Below are 24,399 nucleotides of genomic sequence, written 5' to 3' on the forward strand. Positions count from 1 at the left end.
GCTGTGCATCATCTTAGGGGTAGGCGATATATCAACTTGTATCACAGGTTTTTTCATGTGCAATGGTTAAAATAGCTTTATCGTAACCATTAAGTATAAATTGCCATGGTACTATTACGTTGTCTGCATGTAATTTACTGTGACTCTTTTTTCTCCCACAGATTGCGAATGCATCATGAATGCCCCCTTTCCAACCGGATAATTTTTTACCTGGCACACTGTGCTGAGCATGCATGTTTATATACTACCAGATAAGGAGTTTCAGATGAGCAAGGAAATAAGACTCACTGTTGTCTGGATTTCAGAGGGAGGATCTATATCATGTTTTAATATATAATAGGACATCATCTACATAGCAGTGAAAATGTATGCTATGCCTTCTAATAATACTGCCTAGGGGAAGCATGCATAATATAAACAGAACTGATCCTAGCACAGAATCATGCGGAACTACTAATTAACCTTTGTGTATGACGAAGACTCCCCAGTAACATGATAGATGTGACTCAAGCCTTTAGTATCTAGAGTATGCTCTAATCTTTGTAATAAAATAAGGTCAACAGTATCGAACACTGCGCTGAGGTCTAGTACACAACAGGCACAGAGATGAATTCACTGTCAGAGGCTATAAGAAGATCATTTGCGACCTTCACTAATGCTGTTTCTGTTCTGTTTCTGTAAGTCCTGAGGTCAAAATGGTTGGTCTCAACCATTCTAGTGGGTGTGGAGCTAAGATCCTGTGGGACTTCCAAATACAGATGGAAAAACTGGTGATGGCTAACCAGTTGTACACAGTAGTGGTGGACTAGCTAAGGAAGAAGGCACTAGTGAGAGACATAGCTATATGTGATAGTGATATCAATTGGAATGAACATAAGAAGCTAGAGAAATAAAGGCTGAAAGAGGACCTCGAGAAGATTTGGTGAGTGAAGGCAGCAGAGGTCCCCGTGGTAACTGGATCTGTGACCCCCTTACTGGGTCTGCTAGAACAGCGCAGTTGTAGGAACACCAAAGATACTGTGGAGGACCATCAAGCTCCCAGGCCATGTTTATGTGGCATTTAATTGGAGATTAAGTATCGGAATTTCAGGAGCGGGACCACGCCTCCATAAATGCTCCTTCTGGTTCTCATCTTTATAGGTTCCTCCAGTCCTACAAGCTGTTCATTCTCGTTTATGTGCCCCACCCTCCCTCCCCTTGGAAGCCTTCCCCAAGCACAGTTCAATTCATGTCCAAGCCATTCAACTTTGCCTACAAAAATGCTGTCAAACATAAAATGAGGACGTGGGCCAAGCTAGTGAATCATTAATTATTATTCATTTCTGACTCTCTTCCACAAGCTTGTCTTGTGTCCTGTCTCAAACACCTTGAGACAACTGCTGTTGTGATTTGGTGCTATATATAAATAAAATTGAACTGAATTGTCTCTGTAATTTTCCTGTTAGGTTAATTGGTGTTTCTAAAATTGACGTGAGTGCGAGTGCTTGTCTCAGTGCTAGCCCAGTGATTGACTGTGCCCACTGTGTACCCTGACAATTCGTTTCAATTCGACGGTTAAGGATAAGCTCCAGCAACCCCATCATATTAAAAGGTGACACGAATGGGGATTTCTTCCAAAGCATCACTTTTTAAAGACGAGGAGAAGAACTGTAAGAACCATTAAACAAACCCGGAAAAGTGTTGAGGCACATCTAACTCCGCTGCTTTCCAGTTCAAGCTAGTCCACTGCAAGGCTCATTAGAACTAGATGTTCGGTGTTGTTTGAAAATTAAGACAGGAGAGGAAAAAAAAAAAGTTTCAAAAGAAGAAACATGTTTTTAATGAGGAAAGTAAAATATATTGATGCACAGAGAAGCTAAACATAACCCATATGTAGGATGAGCTGATGGATCCACATTGTATATTCTTGAAACCTAAATCAGATTTTTCATTGCCATTTATGGAATTTCATAAGCTACAACAAGACCATCATCCTTAATCTCTCCATTAATTACCAGAGGTACACAACTGAGGTTTTTGTCATGGTCCTGGGTCTGCCGACTCAGTGTTTTGTGTTTCTTTATGCTTTTGTTTATTCTGATTATGTATTCCGTTATGATTTGCCATTTGTTAGGTTTCTGTTCTGTGCCTGCCCTGGTCCCACTTCCGTGTTCCCTCTGTCTGTCTATGGCATCACACTGTCTGCTTGCGAATCTGTCTGTTTAGTTCAGCGTCTTGTCTGGTTCTCTGTGTCTGAGTTTCCTGTTTTATTCTGAAGGTCCCCATCTCATGTGAGTGTGTTCAGGTTACGTTTCCCCTGTCCCGTCAGCTCTGATTTCTCCCAGGTGTGTTGCCCTCCTGTCTCTCATCCCCTGATTACTGGAGTGTGTATTTAAGCCATGTGTGTTCTCCTGCCTGTTGTTGGTTTGTCTGTGTTTCACGGTGTCCTGTTCCTCATCTGCGTCTCTCTGCCTCTCATCTCTTTTGGTATCATCCCAAGTTTGTCATTTAGTTTTCCCAGTTTAGGTTTCTTTAGTTTATTGTCCTCCCTCTTTGCCTGTTTTGCCACCACCCCTCTTTGTAAATAAACTTCCCTAGCATTCTCATCCACTGCTTGCATTTTGGGTCCTTTCTCCCTCCAACACCACACGGCTCGTCTCTGCAGCCGTGACAGTTTTACCGATTAATCCAAAAGACTTTCATTTGTAACTCAGTTGATTTGTGTCAGATGGCCCTTCTTCTTTTTCTTCATCGGGCGTGACAGGACAGTGGTTTTATTTGTGCCACCCGAGCAGAAGACAGAAGCCATTTTGCCCACTGGAGCAGAGCTTAGTGTGTAATTACACTGCCTGGTGGTAAATTAGATTAGAGTATAGAAGGTGAACACTTTCCTTGAGGTGGAAGGAAGATGTCTGGGACAGCTTTCAATGGTTTTTCCCACACTATTTTTTTGGAGAGACATACAGGTACACATGGATTCATACTTCACACACATACAGTCTTTTGACAGATGTCCTTTCAGGATTTTTTTTTTACTTTCACCTGAAGAAACATAGCAAAACTTGGACAGTAATACTATCTGAAAAACTGATGTAATGTCTTTCTGACCACTCAAAGCACTTTAAACTCAAGTCAGTTTTTAACCATACAACCATACAGTGCTGTACTCTTTATACACACAAAAAACTTTGAGATACTTTACTTAGGAGAATTTTAAAATTTAAGTCTGTGTAACTTTTATGTTATTTAAAAAAAATAAAAAGCACTCAGTTATTAGGCTCAGTACTTTTGGTTGTAAAGCTTTAAAAATGAACAATCTAAAAATTTGAAATAATTTTAAAAGTGAATATATAAACTTTTTTCTTTGTTTGTTCAAGCTACATAGACTTGAAATTAATCCACATCAAAAAGATGTTGAAAATTATTTTGCCAGATGTCTAAAAGTAAAAAACTCTTTTCTCAAATAGCTGACTATAATATTTGGTGACAATAGAAAGGAAAAACTTATTTTAAACAGAAAGAAATCTTATACAAAATCAGACTCAGGGACGGGCAACTATTTGCTACAACCGGTTGATGGAGGAAAAATAGTGACAGTTTCTATTTTCATAATTAATATGGACTGGTAAAATCCAGGCATCCCCAGATAGAAAAGGTTAAATGATGACAGTAAAAGGCGAGCAGTTGCCACATTTCTTCGTGCAGATGTGATCTTCATTTCAATTACAGTTTTATAAACATAATTGTAAAAGGAAACTACTATTGCTCTTTCAATTAATCTCAAATCAGTTAGCGCATTACACTGCGATACTTTAGAAAGATATTATAAAAACAGAAATTCAAATGAAAGAGAACAGACATCTTGGAGTAAAAGAGTCCAGCCTCAGGATCTACAGGAAAAAAGTCATGTTGCTGTAATCTGCTGGGAAAGTTCAAAATAAGGACTTATATAAAAAGTAAGTTAAATGAATAAGCAATCACTTCAGAGTTTTAAGAGAACTTTGAGAGAACGTTTCAGCAGTCTCTTTATCTGAACACTACCACAAGTTTCATCACATTGCAGAAAGGACCTTTATCATCACAACTGAGCATAAAGATCAAGGAGGAAAAAATTGTGAATCAAAAATATATTTTTCACAGAAGCATTTAAAAGCAGATGTGTGATACAAAATCCAAAATGTTGAACTGAACATCGTACAAGTAATTTTTTCATAGATTTTAGATTTTGGTAGCAGCTATGACATGTGCAGTCTTTGCCTTTTTCTGTTTATCAGTCCCTAAACTTTGGATAATACATACTCCCTTTCATTGACATTGGACCAGCTGGTACAGCAACAGCTTGTTTCGGCTTATTCTATTTGGCTGTTGGTGATGGGAAGAGCTTCTTAGGGAAATGTGTTGCCATTTATCTACCTATACGGAGAGCTCATTTCCCCACAACTGCCAGGACTTAAAGTTGGTAGAGTTGGTGGTCTCACAGTGCAAACATGAAAAAGAAGAAAAGAGGCTTTTGGAGGTGAAGAGCGGAGGGGGAAGCATCGTAGATCAAGGGGGATTTTCTGCTTGTCAAGCTCCCTTCATCTTTCTGAGACGCATCGAGGGAAGCATTGCAGCTGTCGTGGTACTATCCACCTGGGTACTTCAAAAAGATGCCCAGATGTTCAAAACTGGCATACACACAACCAGCTGAGCCTCAACAACTCTACACACAGAAATACATTGATGGCTGGTAAAAAGATTACCCGCTTGACTTGAAACTCCCATTGCACTTGACACGTCCCACCCATTCCTATCTGCTCCCATATTACACTGGCAACTGCAGCTGTTCAGCTATCACACATAATTTGCTGTTTTCTTGCTTTTCTTGTACTGCTGTGTCAAAAAAACAACAAAAAAAATAAAAAACAAAAGTGTCGTTCTTATGTTGATGGTCCTTGTAAAACAAAGATTGTACAGCAGAGCCAAGTGCCAGCACACAAAGTGCCAGCTCTGTGTAAGTTGCTGTACAGTGGGCAGTGCACTCCTGCACTAGAATGGTGGTAGGGGTGGGTTTTTATAATCGATTTATCGATTAAAATTGATTCTGGCTTGGATTACGTAAAATCGATTCATTAAAATCCTGAATCGATTTTTTAATATTAATTTATTTTGCCCGAAACGCCAGAATCTCAGGTGAAATCTCACAAAATTTCAACAACCACCAAACAGCTAAAACAGTAAATGAGAGCAGGAACACGGATTCTGCACAAAGACGTAAACACACAGCGCGACCCGCAGATCAGAATCAGTTAGATGTCGAATTTCTCACGGTCAGGGCTGAAAGCCGACAGCCCGCTGATTCTGATCTGTCGGCGGGTCCGCGCTTTGTGTTCACGCCCTTTATGCGCTGATTCTAAAGCTGTTAGTTTGATGTCTCTCCAAACAATATTGACCGAACCAGCAGCAAAAGAAGATCCAAACTACGCTTCACAAAAACATCGTCATGTATTCACTCTGACTTTTACTGTTTTGCTTCGACCACGATGCACAGCTATCCCCCTCTCTCTCTCTGTATGGTTTTCTGCATTATTGGCTTGCTTGTTACGCACAAGTCTACCGTTGTTTACAGCGCTATCGGCCGACTTTTTTTTTTTTCTGTTTTATATACTTCCGAAAAGAAAACCTAATTTCTGCCGTTCAATGCTGAACAAATTTAAACTTTTTAAAATTATGCAAAATGCAAAATGCTTAGCCGTGTCTCTAATAAAACCACTGTAACTTCAGAGGTAATGTTCATATGTTGATTAATGGTTTTCTTTCGTTTTTGATGTACTGCAGAATATTTTTATAAAATCCCAGGCCAGGAAAATCACCTTCATGTGTTTCTGTGTTTTATCTTCAGCTACTTTGACACAAAGGCATCTGCTGTGATGCTCACACCTTTGATAAAGTCTTGCGTGTGTCAGCTTCCTTTTTATAGATACAAAAATATGTAAATGTACTAATCTGAATTATAATATTTCTGACTGTCAAAATTTCCCAGATTCAAATCGAAGCGAATCAAAGCGAATCGAATCGAATCGAATTAAATCGAATCGTGGATCGAATCGATTCTGGACCTTGTGAATCGGAATTGAATCGATTCTAAAAATCAGTGACGATACCCAGCCCTAAATGGTGGCATTATTAACATGGCAGTATCATGTGGTCCTGTACATTTCATAATCTGCATGTGCATATTCACACACGCGCGAACACACAAATCTACAGTTCAGTAAAGCATTTTGTAATAGAATACTGCCAGTATTCTTAGGACCATACTATTATATCAGTTGTTTAAACCCTTCAATTTCTCTAGTACCATTCCGTGAAAATAAAAAGGATCTGAATATCAAAACATTTTGGGAGGATACCAAATTAACACTTTTAATTAGCAGAATATTTTGAATTTCTAGTTGTTCTGTTTTTTTAAGTTTACGATTTTTGTTGTATTTCTTTTACTTCTGCCAACCAGATATGATGCAGGTGTCTCATTTCTAATTCTTCAATCAGCTTGATTCACATACCACTAAATATCAAATTTGATGAATTCTTTAATCTAGATAATTGAAAACCCAATAGAACACCTTTGGGATGGGTCAGAGTGCCAGGCCTTCCCAGCCAACATCAGTCTCTGATTTTACAAATCCACTTCTGGAAGAATGGTCAAAAACTACTATAAACACTCTGCTAAATCTTGTGGAAAGCCTTCCCAGAATATATGAAGCTGTTATAGCTCCAAAGGCTGGGCTGACATCATATTACACCCTATGGATTAAGAACAGGATGTCAATTAAGTTCATATGTGTAAAGGGAGGTGAGCCAATACTTTGGGCATTATAGGGTACACTATATTGCCAATATAGTGTACATTTATACATTTCAAAACTTTGCCTGCTCTGATTGTCATGGTATGCCACAAAAAATGTTTTATATCAAAGATAAAGCAAAAAAAAAAATTCAAGATGCTATGGAAATTCTCCATGTTTTACAATGTGGTCTCAGCATGAGGTTCTGCATGACTGTATCATGAAGTGTAGTGTAGAAAATTTATTGTACCTGATACAGTCACACATATATTGGTGAATTCAGTACAATCATACCTTTCAAACAATACCTGGTTAGTGCTTGCTTGCTAGGTAATCCTGGCAAAAACTTGAAAAGTATATAAATAAATTCATTATGGATTTTCACATTTGAGATTTTTAGGCTGTATTTCCTCAATACAAATATTTACATTGTTTTTTTCAGCCATGAGAAAAACTCACATCCCCTGCTACACCCAAACTGGAACAATGCATTATGAAATTATGATTTCAGATGAGGCTTGTTGCTTCTGGTGGCACAGCTTCTGCCCTGTCTTTTGCTCTCTGTGTCAGACTTTCTGTGTGGTCACAGTTCAGGCAGCTCCTACTGCACACAGCGACAAGCAAAACAGGTGAAGGGTAGAACAAGAGTTCACATTTTCCCTTGATTTTGCAATCTGTGCTTGAATATGTGTGTACTCTAGATGGTTAACAGTTTAACAAATTCATGTTTCTAGGTTTCTCATCTTATGAAGTGTTTATTTGACACTTTAAAACTTAACTTAGAATAAGGCAGAAATTTAGGTTTTTTTTAAATGTAAAGCATACTATTCAAGCACAGTTTGTTGCACCACCAACGCATTAATTTCATCATCATCTATAAAAATAATATTCACTTTAAAGAAGTAGTTTTAATTTGTGTCTGAACAGATGCTGAGAACACAAGCATTTTCTGCTGTAGCTGCTACAGATCATTGTATTTGGCCCATTTACTCCCTGCCACCAGGAGGAGAACTGAGACCAAGGAACTCAGAACAATCACTTTGTGAACGTACCCACACCTTTTCATACAGACAGACCATAGTTTAACAAATCCCCTTTGGCAGTAGGGAGACTGATGGGAAAGTGAGCAATGTGACATCCATTCCTCTGTCTCTTTGGCTGAGCCAGTTGAATTTGAATCTGTGAAAGTTAGTATCAGACTACAATATTCTCATTTCCTGCAGGATCAAGGGAAGGAATTGATGGAGGCAGGCTAATTCTGCCATGGTGAGAGCAAAACAGGCAGGTGTGAGGCCGACAAAAGGTTGCACAGTGAGGAGGAGGAAGAAGAGGGAGCAGACTAGATATGGGATTGGTGGCATGCTGAGCTGAAAGCTGAAAGAGGAAGAAATAGAAGTCATATGAGCAACACTAAGTAAAAGAAAGAAGAAAAAGTCAGGGGAAATTGGATTGCAGCAACCTGGCAGCAATATACAAATTTAGAAGAGTAAAACAAGAAGGAAGAAAGAGAAGAGGTGTGTGTGTGTGTGTGTGTGTGTGTTGGGTGGGTGGGGGCCTGAGGTAAGTGGTTATACTTATTCTTTCCTTTGGCAGTCACTAGGTAAGATGAGGGCAGACACATCTATTCCAGCATAGGGCACGCTACTGACACCCAGGGGCTCTGGGGTCTGCTGAATATTACATGAGCCTGTCTCTGTATGCGCGCGCACACACACACACACACACACACACACACACACACACAGTGAAGTAGATGAGGAAGAACATGCAAACCCATGCATACATTTAGAGATATACTGAGGAGGTTGGATGAAGACAATGGGGCCAGTAGATCAAAAGAGTTTTCAGGTGAGAAAAGGTTTAAATTGTTAGGATAGACATTTACTCGATTGATGCACTTTCCTCTTCACTGATTAAACTAAAAAATCATTAATAATAGATACACATATGTATCTCTCAGTGTCACTCAAATATTGGGGGAGGAACTGCTAAACGTGATAAATAATTTAATCTTTTTCCAATTTCCGAAATCCAATAAAATTCTGTTTCTCGCGTTCATTCTTTCTGATGTTGCTGTCATTCTGAACCGCTACATCTATCACTATGGCTGTCTTCTTCTGTTTGTCTACCATTACTATGTCTGGTTGGTTAGCCACCACCATTTTGTCCGTCTGTATCTGGAAGTCCCCTCGGTTATTCTCCACCACCCTTGGGGGCGTCTCCCATTTTGACCTCAGGACTTTCAGCCATATTCAGCACAGTTGTCTCTGTACACTATGCCGGCCACTTGGTTATGGCGTTCCATACCCTGCCAGCTAGCATTTTACACCCTGCTGTTATGTGCTGGATTGTCTCTGGAGCATCTTTACACAGCCTGCTCCTGGGGTCTTGCCTGGTGTGATAGACCCCAGCCTCTATGGATCTTGTGCTCAGAGCTCAGAGCTGTTCCTGTGCTGCCATGACTGGTGCTCTGTGCTGTCTTTCAGTCTGGCTTTGTCCAGCCACTGGTAGAATTTCTGGATGTCAGCCACCTCCTCTATCTGCCCGTGGTACATACAGGGGCCTGTCCTTCCATGATGCTGCCTCTTCTTCCTCCTCTTTCTTGGGTTTCTGCTGCTTGAGGTATTCACTGAGCATCCAGTCGGTTGGGGCCATCTTCCTGATGTAATCGTGTTCGTTGTCTCATCCTGGACTGTCATGCTGACACTCACTGGTCCCCGGCCTCCTTCCTTCTGCTTAGAGTACAGTCTCAGGGTGCCGGACTTAGGGTTAAACCCTCCATGCATGGTCAGGAGTTTCCTGATCTTGATTTTAGTGGCTTCTATCTCCTCCTTTGGTCAACTTATTATCCCAGCAGGGTACCTGATCATAGGCAGGGAGTAGGTGTTGAGAAAGGAAGCTCCTAACCATGCATGGAGGGTTTCCCACAAGTGCAGCACCCTGAGGCTGTATGCTAAATGGAAGGAAGGTGGCCGCGAACCGGTGAGTGTCAGTACCACAATCCAGGATGAGACAGCAAATATCCACAAATACATCAGGAAGATGGCCCTAACCAACCACATGCTCAGTGAGTACCTCAGGCAGCAGAAACCCAAGAAAGAGGAGAAACCATCATGGAAGGAAATGCCCCTGCACGGTATGTACCACCAACAGATAGAGAAGGTGGCTCACATACAGAAATCCTACCAGTGGCTGGACAAAGCTGGACTGAAAGACAGCACAGAGGCACTAATCATGGCAGCACAGAAACAAGCTCTGAGCACAAGATCCATAGAGGCTGGGGTCTATCACACCAGGTAAGACCCCAGGTGCAGGCTGTGTAAACAGTTGTCTCATCCTGTGATCTGATTGAAAACCTTAGTCTTTCACAGTCTATCACATTATTTAGAAAATGCACAGCTGTCAATCAGACAAAGCACGTCAGTTACAGGCTCACTGATTAGCTGTCTATCACCAACATAGGCAGGACAGGGAACTGCTTCGCTATAACCTAAGGCCTGTAGTAATGTTGGAGTATCTAGCATAGTTTGTTTGTTTGTTTGTTTGTTTTTGGTATTCTTGCTATTTTAGTACACTTGTATTTACAGAGAACGTGAGAGAAATAGGATTTCACCACACAGATGCAGAGAACATAAACAGAAAAGCTGTCATGAACTTTAGATGTAATTATCTGCTAAATGGATATTTTTATTTATCCTCATGTTCTATTAACTTTATAAAAAGAACTCGTGTATTCGGCAACAACTAGACAACAATGAAACCTCTTCTTTTCCCACAAGAGAATGATCCTAAGTGTAATTCCACATAGTTTCCCTCTAAATCCACAGTGATAGGCCTTTGTAATTCAAAGCCATGATAGAGACAAGAGAAGACTCTGCTGTCTCTCTCTTTGTTCTGGGGGAGACACCAGTTTTATGGATTAAAACCTGTCGACAGTAACAGGATGTTAGTCCGTAGACAGCTTTGATGGTGTCTACCCTCTTGCTATTGATTTTCTCCCTGCTGGCCATCACTCAGCTCGACGGTAAGTGAGTTGTGAAACTCTTTGTGTCTTGGCCGTCTTTGTTGATCTCCGTTCTTTTGGAGAGCACTTGTGTGTGTATAGAGTTGCAAAGCACATTAGCTGTGTGCGTGTGTGTGTGTGTGCGCAAGTGCAAAAGTACACTCAAAATCTAATGGGACTTCTAAAAGGACACTACTCAATAGCTTATGTTTCAGGCCAACATTTAATTCCATGAAATGGTACCACTTTTTATTTTCTCCAAAATGGAAGTGATATTAGGGAATAAACCCAGTCTGCTGTGAATGTTTAGTCCAAATGTGGCCTACATCTGCAGTGATCTATGGGCCACACTTGAGTGTGGCTGTCTCAACTCAGCCATAGGTCCTTACATGGACCAGCTGTTAGATTTGCCTAACACGTAGCTGCCACAACACCATGATCAGTTTCGAAGCCAATTTTGGGGACCAGCTCAATACCTCCACCATAGCTAAGTTGTAACTGCCACCTCTTCAACACCCTGCCCCCTGGAAAAAGGCTCAGATCCATCAGGTGCAAAACCAACAGACTAAAGAACAGCTTCTTCCCGTGGGCTGTCAGAACTCTTAATGCAAACTAAGAGTGTGTAAAGACTTCCCCAACACATCCACCCTGACACTGCTGTTGATCATCTATGTGCAATATCTCAGTCTTTCCATGTTCTGTGCAATATTTTTGGTTCATGTGCAATTATTTTGGTCCCAGTCTGTTTCAATGTTTCCTACACATACACCATGTATATAGTTCCACTCACATATCTATACATATACACTGTTTTTTATTTTATTCTATTTATTTAATTATTTATTTTTCGCCTTCGTTGTATATTGGTTTCTCTTCTTCTTACTTTAGCACCTTTGTGGTTCAGCTACCCAATTTCGCTGTGCAAGAAACTGCACGATGACAATAAAAAGCTCTAAGTCAAAAGAAACAGATTGTGCCCACTTATGTCTGGTATCAGGGGAAAAGGTCTTTGAACATTCATTGGCAGGTTGGAAATTGTTATACTGGCTAATTATTGTTAGTTTAACTAAAAACATTTTACCATACAAGAAAATTCTTGTTCAAGAGGACTGTCCACCTCATTAAATACGGTTGCTTGATCAGGGTTTCTGGGGATTTGAACTGGATGCCCCTTTAACATTTGATAACCTTTAATAGATGTCCCCCCCCCCCCCCCCCACACACCTGAATTAGAAACTAAAGCTAAAAGTATGTAATGAGAGATCTTCACCAAAGTGTTTGTGGGAATAAAAATGTGTTGATATGTAGTAAACTCAAAATTACAAATTCTCAATTTTACTGAGTTATGTAACACAGACCATAGATTGTATATGGACCCATTCCCCATTGTTTACTTAAGTCTATTTTGCCACCACCCTGGGTCATTTGACCCAGCATTTTGAGTTTTAATATATTTTGATGTTTTAGTTCATTAGGTTAGTTCATTTCTAGGGGGCTCTGTTATAGTTCATTGTTTATTAGACTCCCCTTGTGTCTTCACCCCTGTGTTTAAGTCTCCCTCACCCTTCATGTGTTTCATGTCTGTGTGTCCTATGTTGTCAAACTTGTGTCGTGTCTGCGTCTCATGTTTCCTGTTTTATTTTGAAGAGGTCTGGTGTCCCATGTTCATTGTGTTTAGTTTCATTTCCCCTGTGGCGTCATTATGTTCATTCTAGTCAGCTGTTTCCCTGTGTGTTTCTACTTCCCCTCCTGTGTGCATTTGTGTTCCCATGTATTCCTTGTCAGGTCGACTGTTGTTTCACACTGTTTCCAGGTTTCATGTATTCATGTCCAGGTTTGTTCATCTTCTTGTCCATGTCAGGGTCTTTCATGATCTATTTTAGTGTACCCAGTTTAAGTTAATGTTTAGTGCATCAGTTTAACTTTTTTTATCAGCCTTATTAAATGGCTCGCCTTTTGTTAAGTCAAGTTATGTTCCACGTTCAGTTGTGTTTGCGTTTGAGTCCATTATTCTCCACTTCACACAGTCTGCATCTGCTGACTGTGACACTATTTAGCCTAAAACTAAATGTTTTTCCATCTTGTGTTTTGAAGCCAGAGTTAGAAACTGAGGAGCACTGCACACTTATGGTAAATGGACTGATTCTTATATAGCGCTTTTCTACTCTCCCGGAGTACTCATAGCGCTCTATACAAAATGCCACATTCACCCAGTCACACCCATTCTCACAAGCACTACCTCTATACTGAGTGCTTTCTAACTACTCTCACACACATTCACACTCCGATGGATGCATCGGAAAGCAACTTGGGGTTAGTATCTTGCCCAAGGATACTTGGCATGCAGACTGGAGGAGCCTGGGATCGAACCTCCAACCTTCCGATCAGTAGGTGACCTGCTCTACCTCCTGAGCTACAGCCACCCAGTTATTAGCTAAATTGGCAAATCCATGTCATAAAGTTATTAAAAAAATATTTTGGCTGTTTCCAAAATGTAACAAGGATTACCACCTGTGATAATACCTTTGTTTTAACATTGTAGATAGTCAAAACTAGTTGTTAAGCAACTAAAGTCATTAAGAAAGGGCTTACTGCAAAAGAGAACTGAGGGTTATTTTCCATTAGATTTTAATTTTTCATCACATATTAATCAAATCATTTTGGCTCCTTATGAATTTCTTTTACTCTCTCTCAAGTGGCTAAAATGTAATTTTTCTCAGAACAGAGACTCATTTGCAAAATAACAAAGTAACAAAGTATGCTTCTTGGATCACGGGAGGCAAAACTGCACTGGCTGGAATTTACTGAAATCAGCACCTGAGCACCTGAAGGATACATCAGCAACTAGTCTGTCCATGTGGCTTTGTGATGAAATGCATTTATATAATGTTGGATGTTCATTATTCATTTCTGGGCTCCCAGCCCATGTGCAATTGATCTGACTTAGCAAAATGACCCTATTATAGATACTTTATTGTGGTACAAATGGTGTTACAACAAGTCACAAGGTTTAAACCATATCTCTGTGTGACTAGCTGTAAACTGCTATTCTATTTAAATACATACACTTCTATTTTAATGTGCATTTTATATGTATGTATTGTGTTTATGAAAAAGAACCATCCAGTTTGAAAAAGCTATATTTTTTTTAAAGTAATGAACCTAGAAGCTTGGGGTAAATTTTAAAATAGATGTCTCAATATACAGCTTTATATACAAAACTTGCTTACCCCCCAGACACAATTCGACAATTGAACTTGTCCCATATGCTACCTGCAGCCCCTGATGTTGTTATGCTACATACGGGCCACCACATGAAAGTCATGAATGTCCTGTTTCTAAAAGTATGTATTTTGATTGTTAACAGTAAACGGCTGTGGAATTACAGCACTTTGAAATCCAACTTTCTTTTTATACACCCTGTACTATACAATTGAAAATGGACTGGCATTTTTACTGTACTTTTCTAGACACACTGAGCACTCACATTTTTCTATTGGACATCTACACATACAGAAAGATGAAGAACAAAAGCAGGCTTCAATGCAGTACCTTCTTGCAGTAATGCAATAGTTTTATCTATTGCACAACGGTAGTGCCAAGATGCACGAGAAACCGAATGTACTTTGTCAGAATATATTAATTTGACAAAAGAAAGCACAAACCTCTAAAGTGTAAGAGTATAATGAACATTTTATGTCATTTGTTTGGTGTTTGACTGTTTCCTGAGGTTTAACATTAAAATATAGAAGAAGAATAAATAGTGCAAATATGTACTGTTTATTGATTAGGAATATACATGTACCTTTTAGGCCCTAAGTTACCTTAAAGTCCATAATTAGCCCTAGGCTATGCATTTGTATAGACCATACCTAAACTTTCACTGCGGCCCTATTTCTGAGCATGTGCGTGCCCCACATATTTTTATTAGTTAACCTGTTAGAAAAGGAAAAAAAATAATGGATGTTTCATTTAAACCTAGGCTCTGTCACACATAAACTTTGTCTTTGCTGTTTAGGTATTTGTAAAAATGTGATGTAAAAGGAAACCTATTGTACCATTATATATCACATATAAGCTTATTACCAAATAACATTAGTGACTGTCATTACATCCCACAACATTCCCACAAAATGGATCAAAGAGCTTTTTCACTGTAGGACAAACCACATTGATCAGAAGTCTAAAATGTAAAAACATAATGTGAATTATGTGTCTAATGAGGTTTTGTCTCATTGTATGTTGCACTGTGAGATTTCTCAAGTCTTAGTTTTTTCCTCATTACGGTGGTGTAGGGTTAGCATTGCAAGTTAACGGCAAGAAGGTTCTAGGTTTCTGCCTGTTGAGTACAAAGATATTTCAGTTTTCCTTCAAGTTTGGATAAAAAGGGACATCTCTTTCAAAACCTCTTTTCAAAAACATGATAATATTAGTAAAATTATTTCCAACGTCATTTGAATGAATCATTTGAATTATGAATGAGGTTTTCTTACTTGGAACAGTATTCAGAAATTCTGTTTTTACTTTTTATTCAGTACCCTAGAGAAGCAAATTTTTAATTGAATAAGAGAATAAAAAGAGCACTGGTCATGAACGCTGATAATTTCAAAAGGAAAAAGTTTTCCTTTTGGAGTCAGAGGACAATTACTGAAATTTAATGACTCGTTAAGCAAATGGCCTTCCAAGGTAATGAAATTAGATGTATTTTTTTTTCAAATTGACTAATTTTTTTTAAACACTGAGTCTAATGTTGTACGTGATCAGAGTGAACTTAGGTGAATGTGTGGGTGCAAATGGAGTGAGAAAGTGCATATGCCACAGAAAACATGAGAGAGTGGGCGAGGGCCTGAGGGAAGCTCAGGCATACATAGGCCACACAATTCACTCATAATGCCATTACAAGGACACTCACAACTTTTAATGGCTTTTTGCACTCTATAGAAGGGGATGAAGAAACAGCCAGTGCCTTAAAATGACTGTTCTGGGGGATTAACACTATCAGGAGTCAAAAAAGCAATTTTGCTGGAAAACATGTCTTTTCCAAGAAGGTGAAAACATGTGCATTAAAAAGAGTCCTATGTAGTGGTGATAAATAACCTCATTTTTAGACATCGGCTAGGTGGAAAGGCTGGGAAGAATTAAGGGAAAGCGTAAAAATCCATGAGGGAGAAAATAATAAAGAAAGTCAGAAGTAATATGTTTATGAATTTCCCTGTGTTTTACATGAAGTCATAATTATAGCTATACCACTTCCCACCCACAAAAAAAAAAGATGCCAGTGACATATTAGTGTGGGTGTTTGAATATATTTTTATATATGCTTGTTTTTTTGTTTTTTACATTACATATGCCGAACAATCATTCCATCATTGAATAGTTAAAAAAAGCTACCAAGCTTCTTACCAAGTTACACATGCTGTAATGAGTTTAAGTACATTCTGACCACAAGTGTACACTGTTTATTGTCCTTGGCAATATTCACCCCTTACTAATATTTGTATTAACGATCATCACTTTTTCACTCTTTCAATCCTTCCTTATAATTTGTTGCATGTACTTGGCTTCAGTACCAAAGGCAGCATCTGATGAAACATAAATGGGTTTAGTTGCTCTGGATTTGTAGGCAATAAAGTAAACTCTCCAAAGACTGAGATGTATTAGATCATCTGGGAGGGAAATGAGGAACATGGAACGAAGTAAAACAACAGAGAAACACTGATATTTCTCTTAGTTCTTCAGTTTGATTGTTGGATGATAGTTGATAGTAGCCAAGAGGGAATCTAATCTCAGAGCACAGCTGCTGGCAGAGCATTGTTGATACATGTAGTAGTGATTGAACAGGAGTGCAATTTTTTTGCCTGTGCATTTGCGTCTCACATAATTCTTTAGCTGCCAATCAGGCTCTTCTTTTGTGGGTGGCCTTGTACTGTGAGCACACACATAAACAAAAACATATATTGCCGGGCAGGCAGTAGCACAAAGACCTTGTCATTCTCTTCCCATATGCGCTGCTAATTACTTTCCCATTTAAAGCCCATGCCATGAGTCTCCTTTAAGAAGCACAGAATTAGACAAAATTGTACTGACACTGAAAATACATACTCTGTCAATCTTAAACATTACTGTATACACTGGTACACTAGTGTGCCTGAGGTTTAGGCATAAAACGCAGCCAAATAAGTGTGCTTGGTAAAGTTATATAGAGGCAAAGAAAGACAACCTAAAAAAATTCCAAACACTGCAAGCAAGGACTTTTAAACTTATTTTGACTTCATAACCAGACCATCTGTTCCAGTACAGGAAGACACTACATCTACAGACAGAAAGGAAATGTGGGTGAATAACTTCTCAGATACGGCCCTTACCAAACCCAAAAGGGACATCTTAGCCACAGGGCTCAATAATTGCATTATCACCACAACAGCTGCCCATAATGGACCTCATCACAGCCTCAGACACAGCGATTACAATTAAACTGACACAGCCTGAAGCTGAACAAATCAAGATAAAGGTATACATGGCCCGCTCCAGTGCAAAAATAGCTCCTTTTAACCTCCCCATTCAGTAAAAGAAAAGTATCAAATCCCTGAGTAAAGACCAAAGTATCACCATACCACCAGATGGAAAGTAGAGGTGCAATTTAATTCTCAACTCAACTATTTTCACTCCAAAATGACCACACCTTAGTGACAGCAGTCAAGCAGCTGCTCTGATGTAAATTATTTATTGTTTGAATGATCAGTGTAAATCATCATGTAAAGAATTTGACATACAAAGAGTTACCAGCCCAGATACAGCGTATACTTGTTGTATTCACATAGGAAGAAATAGGCAATGACATGGCAGCCAGGGACTGAGTAATGTCAATGAAACTCAGTAACTTGTATTAAGGCAAAATAATAGCCAGATGAAATAGGTGGGTACTGAGTAAACCTTGTTTCTTAAACATAGACCTCTCTTAACTACAGCTATACAGATTACATTTTAAGTATAAATTTAAAGTATCATAGTAAAGCCTATAAATTTCCTGAACTTTAGAGGTACATTTTTAACATAAAGGGTTGAAAATCAAATATATATATATCATAGCTTAACCACTCAAAAAAAGAGTCATGAATAAAGACATATCTTCATAGAGGATAAGGTCAGCTAGCTCAGAAAATGCAGGCTAAATGTTTTGTATGCAGTTCACCGAGGTCCTCTACAAATTCCATTTCACAGCTTTCATTGTGTTTTGACTGACATACTGTTTAATAGCCAAGTGCAAATTTTGCAGGCTCTCCATTAGTGTTTCATCAGACACAGACCAATTTACTAGCAATGATGGAGGGAAACAAAGTGATGGAAAGTCAATGAAAGTCATCAAATCCAAATCAGCCTTTAGCCTTGCCTGGTGTTGGATTTGCAGCTCAGAAGCTGCCACAGGGGCCTTGCAGAAATTGTTTACTCAAGTGTTTTTGTTTGTGTCATTTTCATAGTTTATTTTTAAAGTGAAAGTATTAGCACAAATTTAATGTCCTCTTTCTTAAAAGGGTGCCAATTCCTGTCGATCATTACATTTTTTTCTGGCTATAGAGTTTTCTTCTGTTGATGAATTCAGTGCAGTTTTGACCCCTGTGCTGCAGTATATTGTATTACTTAGATTTGTGTGGCGAAGAGTGGCAATTCCCTCTAGATATGGCAGGATTGTAGGTTCACGAGGTTAGGCAGGTGATAAGGATGCAGGGATAAAAGAGCCTAGACATGCTCGCTAGATGCATCTCCCCTTGGTCACACTTGAGATTGGTGATGGATGCAACGCCGAGGTCACTGGCTACACACATAAACTTTTTTCAATATATATGGTAGTAGCTAAGGCATGTGTGTGTGTGTGTGTGTGTGTGTGTGTGTGTGTGTGTGTGTGCGTGTGTCTGACATGGCGAGCAGCACTCCATCTTTGTCCCATTCCCTGTGGGTCTGCACCCCATCTGAGTGTCAGGTGCCCTGCCAGGCAATTAGAGCTCAGAATGTCATTCATAGAATTGGCACAGAAGGCTCAGGTAGAAAACTAGTGCATAAGTGCGAGTTCATTTTATAATTTTCAAACAACCTTTGCTGGTAGCAATCCAATATGAAATGAACAATATGAAACCAAAATCCATGTGATTGTATGCTATGATTTATACGCATTCTCAGGTGTAGCAGAAATTTATTTGCCTGTTACTCAGTACGGATGAAGTATCAGTCACACGTCTAGTGAAAAATATGCTGTCATGGTCCACTTGAGCGCACACTCATGCCACATCTGAGATAAAAGGTTTAAAAGTAGCAACAAGAAGACATTTGCCAGTTCATATTACTGCAGTCTATCATTTGCTAATGGTGGCGTCCTGGACAGGAAAAATGCTTTAGCTTGTGTTACCGACATGCTGGAGAAAACCACTTTACAAGGCACAATAAATAGCAAACACAATAGATAAACCGAGAGGGAGAGAACACTGAGGGCCAACAGCAGCCTGTTCTCACATTTCAGCTTGTGTGAAGGTCTAGCAGAGTAGATAGCTTGTAGTGGGTCCATGAAATATCTGTTACAGTTGATCAGTTACTAATTTTTGGGTGGTGGCATATGCTGTTTTATGGTGTGTGATTTCATGCACAGTGGAATGATCATGTGGTGTATTTTTATCTTACAGCAACAAGGTCATAGAAGTGGTTGATATGGACAACACACATGCTGCCTACAGTGCTATATGACTGAACGGTCTTCACCAACATTCAGTCCTCTTTAGTTGGCACAAACTTGTGGAATAGTTGTTTTACTTGCAAATTAAATACTATACTTTTACACCATTAAATACTAGAGTATTTAATGATAGTTGGCATTCTGCTTGTGGGTGGAATTAGGGCTGTTCGATATAACGATATATATCGGATGACTATATAAAAACGTCTATCGTTTCATTTTACACTATCGTTTGTTTCGTGGTGTCGCAAAATAAACTGTTTACGTCAATATTTTTTCACCGTTTTGATGGTCACTGTAGTGGCTATATTAATTTCTTAAAGTTCTCTCCTTCTCTTATATTTAAAATAACCACACTACAGACGGATATGAGCCTGTTTTTATGCGTTGTCGTTAGCAACAACGACGGTAACAACGACGGTAACAACGACGAAGCGTGCCTGCTTGTTTATTTTCCACATAAACCTTTCAGAATAAAGATCAAGGTCCTGTTGAGACTTTTCAAAATAAACTGAATCACGTGAAAGAGTATGCAGAGTATTTACGGATGAGAAGCAAAAAAGAGCTGTCAGGTGCTAAAAAGATAAACCTTAGACTCAAACGCTAGAACAGGCATTTCCCCGCAGCACGCCGTGTAATAAATACTCACAAAGAAAACGGCGGCCATTACAACTTATGTCTAAAAATGTATAGTTTCATGCATTGGTTAAAACATTCGACTCCAGGTACAGGACGCCCAGCTGAAAACACTTCACGCAAGTCAAGCTGCCCGAGATTCACAGAATTTTCAGAAAATGTAAAATTTCTGTGATTTATATCGTTATCACACCATAGATGTCTTATATCGGGATATGAGATTTTGGTCATATCGCACAGCCCTGGGTGGAACGCATTCTGGCAGCAGTAATTCTATTTACTAGGGGCGCAGGAGAGCCTGTCCAGCCATCTTTTTTGCCTGCTGGGGCTCAGGAGAGCCCCTGTGAGGTACCATTAGCCAGGCAGTAGTTCACCAGTCACGCCACAGTGCTGGCCCCGTGGTCGGCCTCCACACCTACTCCATCACTACAGTGTGATCACCTATGCTGCAGTCGGCCCCTGAACTGCTTTTCCTGTGCTGTCGACCTCCCGGTCGATCCCCTGAACTGTTTCGTTTCTGCCACTGGTCACTCAGCCAGCCTCCTGGACTGTGTTGTTTTGGACTCTAGTGCTCCAATTTTTGTGCGTTCCCCCCCGTCACCTTCACTACAGTCAACTGATTTCAGTTTGTGTGAGTAAAATAGTGGTGCAGCATGGATATGGACATTAGTTTTATTTATGGCTACGTTCACACTGCAGGCGAAAGTGCATCAAATCCGACTTTTTTGACCCTATGCGACCCATATCTGATCATGGTATGACAGTGTGAACAGCACAAATCCAATATTTTCAAATCCGATCTGGGTCACTTTTGTATGTGGTACTGAATCCAATACATATCTGATGTTTTAGAAAGCGACTGCTGTTTGAACGGTCATGTCGCATTAAATCCGTCTTTTACGTCACTGACACAAGACAGACGCCAATTATCAGCGCCCGAGAAGACATCGTGAAAGCTTCCTGGCCATCCAGTGTAGATGTTGGGAAGACAATGTTGGAGAAACGTGAACATTTTATTTGTACTGTATAATCTGCAGATTCTTACAAAAATCTGCAACTATCCTTTGAAGCACCGCTCCTCTAAAATAGCAATAAGGATAATTATTGGGCCATATCTAAATAACAAAATAACTTTATAACTTAAAGCAAAATTGGGAAACGTAAAGTCCGAAACAGTCAAACAATACTGTTTGGTCTGGGTCTAAACAGAGCGCTTTGTGTTTGGCGTCTTCTTTTGCGCTTGGGGCCGCTTTGAGGGTTCACACTAGAGCGCGTTTGCTGTCACATTTTATTTGTAGTGTGAACAAGCAGACAAAAAAAATCGGATTTGATCAAAAAATCGGAATTGAGCATTAAGACCTGCAGTGTGAACGTAGCCTATGATTGTAGAGTGCAAACTGCATCCAGACCTCAAACAACTGCATAATACTGCTTACATACCTTTAGTGCTTTGGAATCATCTGCACAGAGAGCATGCTAACATGCTAACAGGAGGCTACCCAAGATGATAAAGCTGAGTGAATGCTGACCACAACTCCACAGCTAGACCCTGAACTTCTACAGGTAATAAAGGCAGTGACGAACAGTTAGGCTGCAGCTGCCGTTTCTACAGTAGAACTCTGGCAATCACTTTAAAGTTTTTCTGTGCTGGTTTTCATCTTTGCTTCATGTTATCAATTGTATGTTTGTCCCTAAATACAAATAGACAGATAATATGTGTGTCCTCACCAGGACCTCAACTGTAATCTATATGTTTCTGTTGTTAAATGCTAATTATGAAACAATGCATTTCAGGTCATTTTATAGAGAAAATATAGAATATAATATCTATATTATGTAGATATATTATCAACCTTTTACAGTTGTAGAAGAGGAAAAGTACAAAAGTTCTGCATTAAAAAATGGTTCAAATTCCACATAATTGTTGAGTTAATAAAGTAAAGACTAAAAGTGGAGTAAATCCACTGTAGTTAAATCACACCATAATGTTTTGGTTGATTTATATTTTATATTAATCTAAGTCAGCTTTTTAAATACGAAAGATGAAAGATATATGAAGGACGATCTGTGCTACTCGGTAATTTACTGTTTTAAGGACTCATTGACTTTTTGCAAAGTTTGCCAGTTTAAATAAAGAAATTTCTACTGTGCACTGGTGGATGTATCTAATTTTAGAGATATTTAGCAATGCAATAAAGTGCTCTATATATTGTTTAATATGTGCACCATCCAAAGTAAGCATCTGGTCAGATACTATATCTCTAGTAGTACAAGTACAATAACCTCAGTTTTATCTGAATTTACAAGCAGGAAATAGTGGTCATTCTGTGCTTTATGTCAGCGGTCTCGAACCTATTTTGCGCCACGGACCGGTTTATGCCCGACAATATTTTCATGGACCGGCCTTTAAGGTGTCGCGGATAAATACAACAAAATAAAACTAGTACCTGTACTGAAAAAAAGAAAATTTATTCATAACACACATGAAAAGACCAAGGAAAACCGAGTAAACAATAAAAACGCTAACAAAATAATGCTGAAAACCGATAAAACCACTGAAAACTATACATTTCACACCTGAGCCTCAACTCTCGCGGCCCGGTACCAAACGACTCACGGACCGGTACCGGTCCGAGGCCCGGGGGTTGGGGACCGCTGCTTTATGTCTTTAAGAAATTCTTGTAGTTTAACTAATTGATGTGCATTATCTGGGTTTATAGATAAATATAGTTGTAAATCATCTGCATAGCTGTGAAAAAGTATGTTATGCCTTCTAATCATACTGCCTAGGGGAAGCATGTAAAATGTAAATAGAATTGGTCCTAGCACAGAACCCTGTGGAACTCCATATGTAAACTTAGTGCGTGAAGAGGACTTTCCATTCACATTAACAATATGAGCTAGATATCAAACCACTGCAGTAGAGTACCTTTAATACCTACAGCAACCTGTAATAAAATATTATGGTCAACAGTATCAAATGGTGCAATGAAGTCTAGCAGGATAAGCACAGAGATGAGTCCACTGTCAGATGCCATAAGAAGATTATTTGTAACCTTCACTAAAGTAAATGGTAAAAGGACTGATTCTTATATAGCGCTTTTCTACTCTCCCGGAGTACTCAAAGCGCTCTATACAACATGCCACATTCACCCCAGTCACGCCCATTCTTACAAGCACTTTCTCTATACCCAGTGCTGTCTAACTACATTCACACTCCGATGGATGCATCGGAGAGCAACTTGGGGTTAGTATCTTGCCCAAGGATACTTGACATGCAGAATGGAGGAGTCAGGGATTAACCACCAACCTTCCGATCAGTAGGTGACCTGAGCTACAGCCACCCCAACTAAAGCTGTTTCTGTAATGTGATGAGCTCTGAAACGTGAGTGAAACTCTTCAAATGAAGCATTTCTTTGCAAATGATCAGAACAAAATTATTTTACTACTCAAAAGTAATACTCCTCATCATTCAGTGTGCCACATTTGACTGACGCAATCTGGAATTCAGGAATTTACATGTGCATTTGTGATTTTTCTATTACTGGAGCTATGGTGCTTAAGAGTTCATTTGCAGGAGGAAACACAACTTTTCTCTGTTTGTATGCTGGCAGCTTATATTAAAAAACTGGCTGAGCTCACTTCTTTGTAAATAAAATGAGCTGATGATCAACACGAGTTATAAAAGTTGACATTTAGATAGGATCTTAAAAGGTGAACAAATTATAAGTTCTATCTCCATATCATAACTACTAGGATTTCTTGATTACAGCTACTACACAACTCACACATGAATCTGTTAGGAAGGATCTGTTTAGCTCCTCTGCAGAGACTGAATAAGAAGCTGAATGCTGTTTCGTGATGGATCATTGTATTTTCTCATTGTGGCATTAAATGCTACAGTACACTGGGCCTGTCCCACCTGAACACATCTAGTTGGAGAGGGAACATGTATGCACCACATACTGTCATCAGTTATATGTGATGAAAGACAAATTCAACTTGTGAGGTAGATAGACAGACCAAAGAGGAATCATTGGTCTTTAAAGTCTGTGAAGGTTCTCAGTCATCCAGGTCATCGTAGTCAAAGGAGCTTGCAAAGAAAAGCGTCTGGACTTCTTTAAGTTACTTGAAGACGTTTCACCTTCATCCGAGAGGCTTCTTCAGTTCTAAGGTCAAATGGTGGAGAGTCCCAGATATAACCCTAGTGGGAGTGTCCCCCCACAGAGGGA

At 39.4% G+C, this 24,399-nt stretch overlaps 1 protein-coding gene and 1 long non-coding RNA gene across 3 annotated transcripts in view; both read right to left on the minus strand.

Moving 5' to 3' along the window:
* Positions 1–24,399, minus strand: part of ca10a (carbonic anhydrase 10 (inactive)a) — a 261,218-nt gene that overhangs the window by 86,004 nt on the left and 150,815 nt on the right. The window lies entirely within an intron of this gene.
* Positions 2,025–23,981, minus strand: LOC146513245 (uncharacterized). The gene is made up of 2 exons (XR_014875861.1): positions 6,123–23,981; positions 2,025–5,002 (listed from the first exon to the last, which is right to left on the minus strand). It is a non-coding gene; the product is annotated as an uncharacterized LOC146513245 (long non-coding RNA).

Source organism: Neolamprologus multifasciatus, chromosome 8 (assembly GCF_963576455.1).
Source record: "Neolamprologus multifasciatus chromosome 8, fNeoMul1.2, whole genome shotgun sequence".
NCBI classification, from domain to species: Eukaryota; Metazoa; Chordata; class Actinopteri; order Cichliformes; family Cichlidae; genus Neolamprologus; species Neolamprologus multifasciatus.